This window comes from Monodelphis domestica, chromosome 5 (genome assembly GCF_027887165.1).
Source record: "Monodelphis domestica isolate mMonDom1 chromosome 5, mMonDom1.pri, whole genome shotgun sequence".
Lineage (NCBI taxonomy): Eukaryota > Metazoa > Chordata > Mammalia > Didelphimorphia > Didelphidae > Monodelphis > Monodelphis domestica.
In genome coordinates, this window is record NC_077231.1 from 106,884,570 (window position 1) to 106,900,648 (window position 16,079).

General features: G+C 36.2%; 1 long non-coding RNA gene across 3 annotated transcripts in view; it reads left to right on the forward strand.

Moving 5' to 3' along the window:
* Positions 1-12,607, forward strand: part of LOC103094813 (uncharacterized) — a 16,951-nt gene extending 4,344 nt beyond the window's left edge. For all 3 annotated transcript variants that reach the window (XR_008912164.1, XR_472746.2, XR_472745.2), the window contains one exon: positions 8,607-12,607. This is a non-coding gene — a long non-coding RNA (uncharacterized LOC103094813). The remainder of the gene's footprint in view (positions 1-8,606) is intronic.
* The last annotated feature ends 3,472 nt before the right edge of the window (positions 12,608-16,079 follow it).

Below are 16,079 nucleotides of genomic sequence, written 5' to 3' on the forward strand. Positions count from 1 at the left end.
TTGTTGGAATAATTTTTTTTTAAACCCTTACCTTCCATTTTAGAATTGATATTGTGTATTTTGGTTCCAAGGCAGAAGAATGGTGAGGGCTAGGCAATGGGGGTTAAGTGACTTGCCCAGGGTCACATAGCTAGGAAGTGTCTGAGGCTAGAATTGAATCCTCTTGTCTCTAGACTTGGCTTTCAATCCACTGAGCCACTAGCTACCCCATATTGTAATAACTTTTGAAAATCTTTTGCCTTTCTTTATTTTCATTCTTGAATGTCCTTGGGATGAATTTGTTTAACTGTATATCCTGCCAAACCTTCTCTATTGCTTCCCTCTGCTTATGAGATTTTACTGCTCATAATTATTTATTATCCTTCTTTGGAAGAATATATAGATGAAGTTATGTATTCTAATCCAGTGTTGCCTTTGGTAGCCGTCCCTCCAAGTAGTTAAATGTTTACTAAATTGTTTTCTGGGGACTTCTGGCCTCCTCGTTGTAGTAATTCATTTATATTGCTTTAACATCTAGATGGTTGGTGACAAAGTGATTTCTGTTCTTAATTTCCCTTTAAATTTTTTTTTCATTATGGTTGGATAAGGACTATACCTGTAATTTCCCTGGGATAGAAAACTCCTAGATAAGAAAATTGCTCCTACCAATGTACATTAGCATTCTCAGCTATTTATGGTCTTAGAGAGTTAACTAGAATACCAATATATTAAAGGCCTTGCCCAGGATTGCCCAGTATATCATAGGTGGTATTAGAGTTAGCCTTCTATCCACTAGGAAACTTTGCCTTTTAGTTGTTCAATTCAGAGTTAAATCTACTAATTGTGTATCTTTTTCTCATTACTATTATTTTTTCTATTTATAAGTTCTGAACTTAGCTCTGATGAGTTGGCCTGACTATGCAGAGATGCTGATGCAGTAGTAACTCCCACATCTAAGATACGTCTCATCCCATCTGTTACAATGTAGTCAGTTTCATTTTTTGTGATGTTAATTGGTTGTATACCTCTACTCTCATAAATCTAGATTTATCTATGTTTACAAATGTCATTTTATTTTCTATATTAGTCTTCTTTATTAAAGAATAAATTCCTCAAAGTCAACAAACCAGTCAATAATAATTTATTTATTATTTACTGAGTTTTAGGTACTATGTTAGGCAAGGATTGGTGAGGATAGTACATTGTATGAAGGAGTGCTAGACCGGAAGTCAAGATTTATATTTACCTCTTAGTTCTGCCTACTATGTGATGCTGAACAAGTCAGATAATTTATCTAAGCCTTAGTTTCTATATCTGTATGAGGAGATAATACCTTCATGGCCTATCTAATAGATTTGCCAGAAAAAGTCCTTTATAAAGTATCAGATAGTTTTTTTCTGGTAACTTCTACTCCAAGAACAAAGTTAGGTACTCCATAAGCACCAAATAAGTATTTATTGAATGTTGCCTGGTTGAAATACCTCTTTGTTTTATATTCAGTGGTTACTATGTATAAAGTGTAAAATCTTCATTGTACCACTGAGGAAAAATAGGAATTTTATACCTTTAGTTTTCCTGGTAGATTAGCTTGCTTTGGATTAGCTGCCCTGCCATAAAAGAAGCTTCTATAATTCTGTACCTTGCCTTATTTTCCTTTGACAATGAAATTCTTGAAATTTCTGGGTTCTTTCCATGCAAAAAACAGAGTAAAACAGCAATCATAGTGACAGAGAAAAGATGGAGAAGAAAAAATGGGGACCACTTTTAAAAGTGGTCACTTTTTAAAGTGGGAACCACTTTTTTAGTCTCTACTAAGTTACTGTCTAAACACATTATAAAATAAGGTCTCAAAATGAATTTTAGAGTAGCATAACCCTCAGAAGTAAGGGATGAATTATTCTGCCCAAGCCAACTTAGAAGATCAGCAAGAAAAGTCTGTTGCATCATCATGGGAAAGGCCTGCAGACCAACCCACCAGGGCAGGCCCCATCTTAGCAAATTAGCCTAGGCCTTGGGGATGTAGCTCAATCAGCAACAGAGGTTTAACCCCACAGATGGTTATAGGGCCAGACAACTGGTCAGAAGGAGATTACAGGAATCCTTTTGCTGGCACTGAATGCAGGACTTTGTTGCATTGTCTTTGCACACACAATATACCTGGATCTCAGTCTTGGAGTGAGGAGGAACACTAAATTCACTAGTACTTGTGGCCTTAGGGGAGCTGGCCACAAGTCCAGGGTGGGAAAGAGTACGTGTGGTTACTCACAGACCAGAGCACAGGCCGACAGACACTTATCACCTTATATCATACCACTTTGGAAGAACTGTACAGAGATAAACCCCCAGAGCTAGTTCTAAAGGCAGCTGTACAAAGGACCTAAAGCTTGGAACCGTCTCCCTTTACCACAGTTAAAGAATAGTAATTTTAACAACTTTTTTTAAGATAAAAGAAAATAAGTAGACTGGGAAAATGAGCAAACAACAAAAAAAGGAACTGATCATAAGAAACTATTTTGGGGGTGGGGAAGATCAAAACATAAACTTGGAAGAAGATAAAAAATGTCAAAACCACTGGATTCAGTGCCTCAAAGAAAAATGTGAATTAGTTTCAGGTCCAAAAAACAGTTCCTGGAAGAGCTCAAAAGGGACTTTAAAAATAAAATAAGAGAGGTAGAGGGAAAACTGGGGAAAGAAATGAGAACAATGCAAGAAAATCATGAAAAACAAGTCAACAGTTTGGTAAGAGAGGCACTAAAAAAAACACTGGAAAAAAAAAACCTTAAAAAAAAACAAAACAGAATAGGCCAAATCATAAAAGAAGCACAAAAAATCTGAAGAGAGCTGCTTAAAAAACAGAACTGGGGGCAGTAGATGGCACAGTGGATAAAACACCAGGCTTAGTTAGAGTCAGGAGGACCCAGGTTGAAATCTGGCCCCATATACTTCCTAGCTGTGTGACCCTGGGCAAGTCACTTAAGCCCATTTGTCTAGCCTCAACATTTCTGTCTTAGAATTGTTACTTAGAGAGTAAAAAAAAGAAAAAAAAAAGAAAAGCAGAGTTAGCCAAATGGAAAAAGATATACAAAAATTCACTAAAGAAAATAACTTTTTAAAAAGTACAATTGGCCAAATGGAAAAGGAGATTAAAAAAACTAATTGGAGAAAATGATCATATAAAAATTAGAATCAGGCAAGTGGAAGCTAATGAGACAGTAGGAAACAATAAAACTAAATCAAAAGAACAGGGGAAAAAATAGAAGAAAATGTGAAATATCTCATTGAAAAAATAATTGACTTAGAAAATAGATCTAGGAGAGATGATTAAGAATTATTGGACTGCCTGAAAGCCGTAATAAAAAAGGAGAGAGCATAGACCTTATCTATCAAGAAATTATCAAGGAAAATTGTCCTGATATTCTGGAACTGAAGGCTAAAATAGAAATTAAAAGAATCCACAGATCACCTCCTAAAAGAGATCCCAAAATGAAAAATTCCAGGAATATTAGAACCAAATTTCAGAGATCCCAAGTCAAGGAGAAAATATTATAAGCATCCAGAAGTAAAAAAAAAAATTCAAATATCATGGAGCCACAGTCAGAATAACACAAGATTTAGCAGCTTTTGCATCCTCTCAAAGAGAAAATGACATTCATACTCAGTTGGGTATAGAAAGCTGTCTTAGCTTATAGAAAAGTAGGAGAAGAGGATAAGAGAAATGGGTTCAGAGTGCTAAAAAGGAAGACAAGTTGGGGAAGTCAATGATCAGAGCAAAACACTTTTGAGGATGGACAGAATGAAAGGGCAGAGAGAGCAGGATAAATGGGGAACATAGGATGAAGAGAAATACACAGTAATCATACGTGTGAAAAAAATCATAGCAAGTTTCTCTAATATAGGCCTCACTTCTCAAATATATACAGAAAGAAGTTAAATGTATAAGAATACAAGCCATTCCCCAATTGAGAAGTAATCAAAAGATATGCATGGCAGTTTTCAAATGAAGTAATCAAAGCTATATATAGGTGTGAAAAATTCTCTAAATCACTATTAATTAGAGAAATGTGATTAAAACAATTTTGAAGTACCACCTCCCACCTATCAGATTGGCTATTATGACAGAAAAGGAAGATGACAAATGTTGGAAGAGGCGTAGAAAACTTGAAACAATAATGCACTGTTGGGGGGGGTTGTGAATTGATTCAATCATTCTGGAGAGGAATTTGGAACTATTTCTAAAGGGCTACAATACTGCATACCCTTTGATACAGCAGTATCCTATTAGCCTATATCCCAAAGAGAAAAAAAAAGAAAAAGAATCTATATGTACCTATCTATTGGGGAATGATTGAGCAAAATGTGGCATATGATTGTGATGGAATATTATTATGTTATAAGAAACAATGAGCAGGATGCTCTCAGAAACACCTGGAAAGGGATCAGCTAGGTGGGTGACTTGGTGAATTGAGAGCCAGATCTGGAGATGGAAGGTCCTGGGTTCAATCTTGTCTCAGATACTTCCTGTGACTCTGTGACCTTCATTGCCTAGCTCTTATCACTTTTCTGTTTTGGAATCAATGCATAGATGGAAGTTAAGGGTTAAAAGAAAGCATGGAAAGACTTACATGATTTGATGCAAAATGAAATGAGCAAGATTAGGAGAACATTGTACATAATAACAGCAATATTGTACAATGATCATATGTAAATTACAGCTATTCTCAGCAAGATAATGAAACTATATCTACATGTAATCTGAAAAAAAAAATTTTAATTAAAGACCTACATGAAATCATGAAAAGTGAAACAAATAGAACCAAGAGAATATTCTATACAACAACAGAAATATATTTGAAGAATAACACGTGTATGCCCATCTCTAGAGAAAGAATTGATGTCAAAAAAGTAAGACAGTTTCTATCTATCTATCTATCTATCTATCTATCTATCTATCTATCTATCTATCTATCTATCTATCTATTTATGTGTTTGTCAAATGATTCCTTCTCTGTTCCAGAAACAAGAGGGAGGGTGATACCTAGGAACTTTATGTTACAAATGTAACATGTAAATGTAACAAAGAAATTAATTAATTTAAAAAAAGAAAAAAGTTTGTATATATAATTGGGGAAAATATTACCCAAAAATCAGTTATGTTCTTTTTTTGTCCTTTGACTTATTTTTTAAGCTATTATATTTTCAAATCACCTGTAAAAACCATTTTAACATTATTTTTTATAATTTTAAGTTCTAAATTCTCTTCCTCTTTCATTGAGAAGGCAAGCAATTTGATAAAAATGATATTATATACATGTGTAGTCATGGCAAAACATTTCTATATTAGTGATGTGAAAGAAACCACTTACAAAAAACCCCATGAAAAATAGTTATAAAACAGTATGGTTTGATCCGCTCTCTGATTCCATCAATTCTTTTTCTGGAGGTAGATAGCATTTGTCATCATAGGTCCTTAAGAATTGTCTTAGCACATTGTCTTGCTGAGAATAACTAAGCCATTCACAGTTAATGATTGTAAAATATTGCTGTTAATGAGTACAATGTTCTAGTTCTGCTCTCATCATTTTGCTTAAGTTCATGTAAGACTTTCCAGGTTTTTTTGCTCATCATTTCTTATAGCACAATAGCATTCCATCACAATCATATACTGTAATTTGTTCAGCTATCACCCAATTGAAGGACATTCCCTCAATTTCCAATTCTTTGCCACAACAAAAAGAATTGGTTTAAATATAGGTCCTATAAATATATAGGTTCTCCTACATATTGGTCCCCCCTACCCAATTTTTTTTTACCTCTTTGGGATCTAGATGTAGTACTCTTATTGCTGGATCAAAAGGTATGCATGGTTTTATAGCCTTTAGGGCATAGTTCCATAGTTGATAGGTGGAGAAAACTGCATATAAGCAGGAGCCTCTGGGACCCTCGAGGTCTTTTGGCAGCTCAGTCTGCTATGGCTCAGCTTGATTAGGTATTCAATTCTGCCTTGGATTTGGCATTGGTGATTCAAAGAGTTCAGCTTTGGTGACTTGCTTGGATTGAGAAGACCCTGGCAGTTGACACTGGCTCTTTGGCACTTCTCCTCTCTTCAGTGGGACACTCACTTCGGTCTGGAGGCACTCGGATTCCGACTTAGGGTATTTAGCTAGGCAATATTTTCTACCTCCTTCCTACATTTCCCACTTTACCATCTCTACCTTGCTGTAATAAAACTACTAAAGCTACTAACAGCCTCATGAGTTAAGAGTTAATTTTTATAAATGGCGACCACAATGAGAATTTTAAATTTATATTTATTTTATGTATATTTATATTTATCAAACTCATTTTAATTATCACACGCCTTTTATGTCTAAATCCTGTACTCCTTTTTATCTTATCTTGGTATAAGATGTGAGGTGTTGGTCTATACCTAATTTCTGCCAAACTGCTATCTAGTTTTCCCAGCAATTTTGTCTGTCAGTTTTTGTCCAGCTACAATCATTTCCTACTGTGTATTATGTGCCTAATCTATTCCACTAAAAAACCATTCTATTTCTTAGCCAGGACCAGATTGTTTTGATGATTATTGCTTTGTAATACAGTTTCAGATGTCATCCCATCATAGTTAATTCATGTCTATGCCCTCTATCTCTGTATACTCCTAACTGCCCTTAATAATGATAGTTATTAAGAGTTACAAATACCATCTTCCCATATACAAATGTCAACAGTTTAACTCCAGTGAGTTCCTTATGATTACTCTTTTATGTTTACTTTTTTATGCTTCTCTTGAGCCTTGTATTTGAAAATTGTATTTTCTATTTAGCTCTAGTCTTTTCATCAGAAATAATTGAACATCTCTGTTTTGTTAAATATCCCTTTTCTAGGTAGATGATTCATATGAGTCTGTGTGTGAATATCCCTTTTCTAGGTAGATGATTCATATGAGTCTGTGTGTGTGTGTGTATGTGTGTGTGTGTGTGTGTGTGTGTGTGTGTGAGTGTGTATGAATTCCCTGTTGGTGTTCAAGAGAAATTGTCTCATAAACTAGGCAGGGAAGAAATCCCCAACCATTTCAACTCAGTTTCTAAGACATTCTATCTGCAAAATGTGCCTCATTCCACAAAAAACAAAGAATTCTAACAACATGGCTTAAAAAGAAAACAAAATTCTGCTAATTCTACTTTTGTAAGAAGTTATTTTCATCAGTGAATTTTGTATATTTTCTCATTTTTAAGTTTCCTTTATCAAGCTGTTGACTTTTCTTTATGATTCTCATGCATCATTCCCTTTTCTTTTTCCAAAATTTCTTCTACTTTTCTTATTTGAGTTTTTAAATCCTTTTTGAGATCCTCCAGTAAATATTTTTGAGCTTGAGACCAATTCACTCTTTTCTTTGATGCTTTGCAAATAGCCATTTTGACATCCTCTTTTGGGTTTGTATTTTGATCTTCCCTGTTACTAACTTTCTATGATCAGGTTCTTTTTTGTTGCTTATTCCTTTTGCCAGTCAATTTCTTGACCTCAAGCTTTTTGTTAAAGTTGGGCTCCCAGGGTGGAGGGGGCACTGTTTGAAGAGGCAGGGTTTTTGTGTGTGTGTGTGTGTGTGTGTGTGTGTGTGTGTGTGTGTGTGTGTGTGTTGTTTATAGAGCTGGTTCTGAGGCTTCTGTAAGTTTAGTTCTTCTGGAGTGGTATATTCTAAGGAGAGCTGTGGTCACCTCTCTCTTGGCCTATACTCTGATCTATGAGTAATCATAAGCATTGTTTTCTTCCTTGAAACTGTAACCAGGATTTCTGCTCCCCTATTGATGGGAGATCTAGTGTACTACTGCTCTTCCTTGCCTTGGTATGGAAACCACAGTCCTTGTATGGGCAATGCCACAGAGTTCTGCACCTAATGCTAAGTAAAAATCCCCTATAATCTCCTTCTGACCAGTTATCTGATCCTCTAACCATTTGTGGGTTGAGGGCTCTGGAAGTTGATGCCTAGACTTTGCTGGGGCTTAGGCTCATGCTGCTGGTTTGCTGGGTGAGGCATGAGGCTGGACTTTGCTCCCTTCTTACTCCACTGAGACAGACTTTTCCTGCTGACCTTCTAAGTTCTTTTGAGATAGAATATTATTTCACTTCTGTGTGTGTGTATGTGTTTGTGTGTGTGTGTGTGTTACTCCAGAATTTGTTTTGAAGCCTTATTTTAAAGTTGCTTGGAGGAAAATTTGGAAGAGGTTGAGTGCCTTTACTTTGCTATCTCAGCCAATCAATGATATTCTTAAGATCACAATTTTTATTGTATTCTACAGTAAACATTTTATTGATATCAAACATTTCTTTATTTCCTGAAGATTGATAATGTTTGTACAGAACAAACCTATGAGATTCATAGTGAAAAATAGTATTATCCTCAATTTATAATGATGAAATCAAGGTACAAAAAGACAAAGTGAATTTTCCAGGACCACATAGCTGGCATGTCAGTGATAGGATTTATACTCAGGTATTTTGACTCAAATACCAACCTTTACCCTAGTATAACATGCTGCCTCTGAGGATTATAGGATTTAGATTTGGAATAAACCTTACACATTATTTAGTCCAATTCCTTGTAAGTAATTTTATTCATTTCTTATCAGGTTGTGCTCTGAACATTATACCCCTATAAACTTCTTCATCTGGGAAGATCACTTCGGTCCTGAAGTTCATACTTCAGAACCTTCCTTGCAACAGCCCTCTTCCCTTTGGATGGCTCCTCTCAGGATGCCCATTTCAGGAGCTTGCTGGCCAGCCATCTCTTCATTGCCCCCAGGGCAGCTCTTGGGACTTCTCCATTGGCCACCCTCCATGAGGAACCTTCCCTTTCTCCATACCTCCTCCCACTTTCAACTTCCTTTTATATGTTGTATTTCCCTATTATAATATAAACTTCTTGAGGGTATAGACTGCCTTCCTTTTCCTTGTATTTGTACCTCTCGCACCTAACATGATTCCTGTCATATAACAAGAATTTAATGATTGTTGATGACTAACTTTTAACAAAAATATGGCTATTATTAAACAACTTTGCAGGTGGTTTGTGAACTCAAAACATTTAAATATAATGCTAATTTATTTTTTAAGGTCAATGACATGAATTTATAAATGTTATTAAAAAAACTGAATGACACAAAGTGCTCTCTCTTTCTCTCTATTTTTTGGACACCATTATGACCTTTGAGCTATCTGTTACCTCTTGCTCTTATTTTCATGATTGAACCACCTAATTTTTCCATCACACATTTTCTGGATGGATATTTTCCCTCCTAATCATAAGAACATAGTTTAGTGCTATAAAGGATTTAGGGGCTATCTAGTTTAATCTTCTCATTTTATAGATGAAAGAGAGATCTATTAGTAAATAGCAAGGTCAAGATTTGAATCCAGGCTCTCTTTCTAAATCTAGCCTCTTTTCTATTGTACTCACTGCTTCACGTTTTGTTCAAATCATCTCTGATAAAATGTTGAAGCTTACTTATAGCAACCATCTTTTTGAGCACCCACAGTTTTCATATTTCAGGAACTGTATTATTAATGATTTATATCCCTAAAACATCACTGGAAAATCTTTTGAATGAACTCAGTCAATAAGATATGTTAGATATCAGGTTGTGGAGATAAGAGAAAAAAGCAAAATTGTCTCTGTCCTCTAGGTATTTGCATTCTAATATGGTAGACAACAGTCATACAGGTTCATAAAATGTATAAAACACATATGAAAGTTAACTTTGCAAGGGAAAGTACTAATAGCTGGGGGGATCAGGAAGGATCTCATGCAGAAAATGTTGCTTGAGCCGAGTCTTAAAGGAGCTAGATGAGAAAGAAGAGCATTCCTATCATATAGGGATAGCCAATGTAAAAGGCATGGAGATTGGAGATAGGAATTTCATGTGTGAGGGACAACCAGTATAGCTTAACTCCAAAATATAGGAAGAAGAATAGTGTGTAAGAACACTGAAAAAGTAGAAGGGGACACATTTGTAAGAGTTTTTAACATCAGGTCAAAAATTTTTAATTTAATCCAAATGGGGATAAGGAACCTCTGGAGTTTAACGAGTTGGGGGCATGATGTACTCAAGCCTGTGCTTCAGGAAAAATCACTTTGATGATATGTGGTGGATAGATTGGAGTGGAGAGAGACGAGGCAGGAAGACCAATGAGAAGACTATTATTGTAGCCCAAATAAATGGTAATGATAGTCAGTACTAGGATGGTGGCTGTATAAATGGAGAGAAGGAACTGTATGTAAGCAATATTGTGGAGGTAGAAATGACATTAATTGGTAACTGTCTAGACATGTGGGGATGGGTGAGGATGAGGAATTAAGGGGAATCGAGAGGAGGGTCCAAGTGATAGAGACTGAGAAGCAGCCAAACAGGGAGAAGGAGAACTAAGAACAAGTGTCACAAAAACCTAGAGAGAAAAGAATATCCAAGAGAAGATGGTAATCAGCAGTATTAAATGCAACATGCCAAAATATGTTATGTTAGGGAATATTTTGGGATTATTCAAAGTGCTGCAAATGTACTAAATCCAGTCTATCTCTTTCTCTTACTCAATACAGGGTCCAGAATTGGGAGAACCTGGATAAGAAATGAATAGGATGAGAATATTTGAAGGGTAGTACTGTATCCCTGGAGAAATTACCCATGTAGTTGGATACCTTGAAGTAAATGCCAGTTTTATGCTGTCATTTGTTGTTGGGTTCTTCTCACTACTCTTCATGATCCCATATGGAGTTTTTTGGTTTAGGTATTGGAATAGTTTACCATTTTCTTCTTTAGCATTTCATGGAGAAAGTGTCTATTTTTCCCCTTGATGTATGCATGTGTGTGTGTGTGTGTGTGTGTGTGTGTGTGTACATTAAATGTATTTGTAGTGCATATAGGCAACATCTATTTCATGATCTTTTTGACTTAACAAAAATGAATATTAATGTATGACGTGAACACATTCAATACTGAGTAGTCTCTTCACCTAGAGGTCAGATGCAGATTTTTTTTTTTAATTGCAAGGAGCATTTTGGACATTATAGTTCAATCTTAAGCACTTACTTTGTATCATATGTTTTTTCAAGATGAAAAGATATTGTATAAACACTTTATTCATTTGGGAGACATTTAATTAGTTTCTTTGTTTCAATAAAATCAATATATTTTATAATTCATCTTCCATTTCTAAGAAGATACATTAACTGAATTTTGTAGTTTCTTGTACTGGTTCTTCATCATACCATGAAATGTGACTATTCTGTATTCAGACCTGAGCATTATTAATTTTTTCTCAATGAAGAGACAGTCTGGTGTAATAGAAATAATAATGAACCTGGTTCCAAATCCTGCTATTGCCACTTAGTAACTCTGTGATCCCAGGCAAATCAGTCTTGCCTCAATTTCTCTGAGCCTTAATTTTCATATTGGCACAATGGGCATAAAAATTTTTAGAGTACCACATCACTTAGCTGATGTAAGGTTGAAACTAATTTACATTAAAAAGTATCTTATTACTAGGGAAATTCTGGGCTTATGTTTATAGGATTTAGAGCTGTACTGGACCATCTGTTGTTCAGTCATTTCAGTCACATCCAATTCTTCCTGTTCTGTTGTGGATTTTCTTGACAAAGGTACTGGAGAGGGGACAGCTAAGTGGTTCAGTGGATTGAGGGCTAGGCCTAGAGACAAGAGGTGCTAGGTTCAAATCTTGCCTCGCACACTTCTAAGCTATATGACCCTGGGCAAGTCATTGAAGCCCCCATTGTCTAGCCCTTACCACTCTTCTGCCTTGTAACCAATAAATAGTATGGATTATAAGACAGTAGGTAAGGGTTTAAAAAAAAAAAAGATATTGGAGTGGTTTGCCATTTTCTTTTCCAGCTCATTATAGAGATGAGAAAACTGAGACAAACAGGATTACCTGCCATGCCAGGGTTACTCACCTAGAAAGTGTCTGAGGCTGAATTTGAATTCAGGCTGGGTGGGGTGGGAGAGACAGAGAGAGAGAGAGAGAGAGAGAGAGAGAGAGCTACTTGCCACACATTGAGTAGACGGAAAAGAAAGGCAGAGGGCGGTTCATTCCCTTTTTAAGGTGCACTGAGTCATTACCTCTTCCTGCTTCAAGGCAAATATAGAGATGGTTTCTTAAAACACAAAGTCTTTCAGTGCCAAGCCACAGGAATCCTCAGAAGTTACAAAGAGAGTCCTGTAGGCCCATCTTTGAATGCTTCCTGGGGTACACATTTGCTTTGTTAGTTTTCTCTCTCAGGACAAATAAATTATTTCACCTCTTTAAAGCAGTCCTTGAAAGAGAAAGAAAAATCTTTATTACTTCATGTTGTTAAATAGAATATACATTCCTGCTCTCTTTGCCTCAGAACTGTTTCCTCATCACAGCAAAAAGATAGAGCATGGGACCAGTTCTTGTAATTATTGGGAACTTGGTAAATATATTCTGATGCAAACGAAGACCTAATTTTTGATATCTCTGAGAAGGAGGAGAGAATAGAAAGAGGACAAGCTAAATAACTACATGAAGCCCTCATTTTTAAAAAAATTGTTACTCTGTACCGAGAATATGTTTTATACTTTTCATGCCATTGAACAAATAGCTGGGATAGGGCATTCAGATAGGAATTAACGATTTTACCTGTTGATCTATATTGCAAAAAATGTTAACATTATAGTTTGTTCTTGTAATATCCTCTTGAGTAAATTCATTTAAAAGTCATTTTATTGTTCTTACTAATGTACTGAAAGTAATTTTGTTTTGAACTGTTCGAATGAAAAAATGGTGAGCTTTTCTTCCTCACCTCATTAAAATTTATTCTCAGATGCTCATGCCACATCTCTTCTCCTTTAAAAATAAGATTCATTTCCTTAAAAGAGAAACCATAGCATGATTCCATTGTTTTGTTCTATCATTTTCAGCAGTTCCTTACTGCTTATCTTATGTCAGGAAGAAAGTCCCCTACCCCCTTATATTGATTGGATTTTAGCAATAGTGATAGGTTTAAGATAATATTGTGATTTTAAAGTGATTAGTATAAATCCCATTATAACCTTAATACAATCAGTAGAATTCATGATTTTTATAAGGATTTCTAACTAAAGCATAAAAACTGCTTCTAAGGGGATTTCTAACCCCTCCCTAAGTTTGTACTTCCCTTTATCATAAGGTGCTAACCATCTGAGTTTCATGACCAGAAGTGGTGCAAACATCTTGCATCCCTCCCTGTTTGGAAAATAACTATCCTTCTCCCTAGATCAGATGAGTCTGAGGTAGTGGTCAGCGCTATCTGCCCAAATAAGGGTATTGCCTTGTGATTTAACCTTTAGACTAATGTGGGCTTTCTGAAATGAATTAACCAATCAACCAATCAGCTTTGTAGTTGGGTAACTGTTTCTAAATAAGGTTCATATGCTGTTATGTCTTGTGATATGTCATCAACCTTGTACAGAAATATTCATTTTGTTACTGCCTCAGTATATAAACCAGGTCTCTGCCTCTGGGAGGGGTCTTTTGCTGGAGTCCAACAATGTAATACATGTAAGAGAATGCTTTTATTGGAGGACTTGGCCCTCTTCCAATAAAATCTAACTTTCTACCTTGACTTGGAGAAATTTGGCTTTTTGACTTTATTTACCAAAACTGTCTATATTAAGTCAGTGGGTTTCTATTACACAACAGTTGGCAACTCTGGTGGGATTAGAGTGACAGCCTTGTCATCTCCAAGGGGTCTCTTCTTCATACAGAAAAATATTGATCTCAAATGGGTACCCACACATTTGAGAAGATTTATTCTTCCCATTCCTTTTTCTGTATGAGAGAAGCTGAGTTTTGGTGAGCAGACCATGGCTCCTCTAGTCCAAGAATCCTGTCATCCAAGTAAGGTAAGAGGATCTGGAATTCTTCAAGGCTGCAGACTTGGAGATATTTCCAGACCTATCTCTCATTTTTCTTCAATTTTATTTTAAATTTGATATAAGCCAGAAGTTTGTGAAAAAGAGGAACTAAAACTTTTATTTCTTTAGTTTGTGGAAATGAACTAAATTTTCTTTACTGAGTTAAAATTAATAAGGCAGTTTTTTCTGTATGTCCTAGGCTACGTAATATGTAAAATGGTAGAGAGAAATTAAGAGTTTCTGTCTAGGTTATTTGTTTAAGGTGTTATGCTCTCTTAAAAACTGAGATTTTTTTTTGAGTTGGAGGGCTAGATGCAGGGGCCAGAGGGTTCCTGGCTAGGTCTATACCTGGGGGATATTCACAGTGTGTTGAAATTGTTCCCACTCACATATTTAGTGTAGATTTTTGTGTGTGTTGTGGTACACTATGGGAGAATCTGGAACTTCCAAGGGGACCAAACAGAGTAGTGCTGATCTCGTAGCCAAAGAAACTTTACAAGGGTTTCTCAGTTTTAACTCCTTGATTGGGTGTTCCTGAGAAGCCGTTGCCAAGATTGGCATGTGGAGTGTTCTACTCCCTAGTTAACATGGTGCTTTGTGTGGCTAGAGTCTAGGTCACACAAAGGGTTAATGTTTCAACAAGCTCTGTGACTCTGACAGGTGGGATGCCTCCCAATATGGGCTCTAGACTTTAGAGGGGACTGATTCCAGAAGGCTCCCCCCTAGACAGATTTTTAAAAGCTTGGGATAATGGAGATCTGCCTATTGAACAAAGAAAAGATAGGGACAAATCTATTAAGTATTGTTTTCTTTGATCTAAAGTCCTTAAGAACTTCTGGCCAAAATTTGGAACCCTAAATTTTATTTTTGCTATGAATAAGTTAGAAGCCTTTTTAGAGAAACAAGAAAATTGGAAACAGCTTGAATATTTAGGATATTGGTAATATCTGGTTCAGCAAGAAAAATTAATTGAGTAGGAGAAAGAGGTGAAGAAAAATAATTTTGGAAATCTTTATTCCTGATTACTTGATTTCAAACTAGGACTGTTTTTGCAAACCCCCTAAAACCTTCCTTTCTATTCTGAAGCTGGAAAGAAGAGCAGTGTCCAAAATCAGGAACCCAGTGTGAAGATTAAATTTATCTCTCCCCTGATTGTGAAAATGAAATTAATTAACTCTCCCCTGATTGTGAAGATTAAATTGTAACCCCTGCCTATTTTTATATTTAATCACCAAAAGTGTAAACACCCTACTTAAAAGTTGAGTGGGGACATCTGCCCATATTTAGATTTAATTACCAAAGGTATAAAAATTCCATTCACACTTGAATGGGGAAGGTCTGTGATCCACATGTACAATAGTGGGTGATGAATCAGAATTAAATTAACTGCCCCATGGCAGTCTTAAAGCAAAGCTTCAACTGTGATTAGTAGACATAAAATTAGGGGAAGGCACAGGAAGTGACGCAAAAGGAAGTGTCTTTAAAAGGGAGTTACAACTTCCTGAGTGAGTTCTACTTGGAGTTCTACTTGGTGTGGAGGCTGAAGAAGAATCTACTGACTGGACTTGAGACCCTATTCCTAGTGAGACTATCCTTAAGTCTCTTACTTTGGACTGACACATTGTGAGTGAAAGGCTGACTCTTAACTGCTGGATTTTTCTGAAGAGACTAGCCTCAGGAGAGATCTATCCTCTTGAGAGAGGCTCCCTGTATCTCCAGTCCTCAGCTACAAGGGCCGAAGCCAGCTAAGGACTAACCCTCCCTGCCTGGGTTGAGCCAAGGCCCGGGAGTAAATTACTTAATGCTTAGGCTAGATATCTTACCCCATCCTCTCTCTGATTTCCTACTTCGTTCTTTCTATATTTTGTAAATAAAATGTAAATAAATCTCTTTGGAATAAATTAAAATTCCTGGTGACTCTATTCTTAAATAATCCAGTCCAACCTTTTAATAAATTAACCCTTTTTCCCTTTATACCAGCAAATACCTGGCTGAGAGTCCAATTTCTGGAAATGTTGCCAAGATATGAGTAGAGAATAAAGTTTTGCACTGAATCAGGCAAAGAGTGCAGAATAAGCATTATTGATGAGACCCATCCCCTTCAGACCCTTCAGATTGGGGTGATAGAAACCACTAACAGAGTAGTGGCAGTCTTAGGAGGGGCCGGGACCTGGC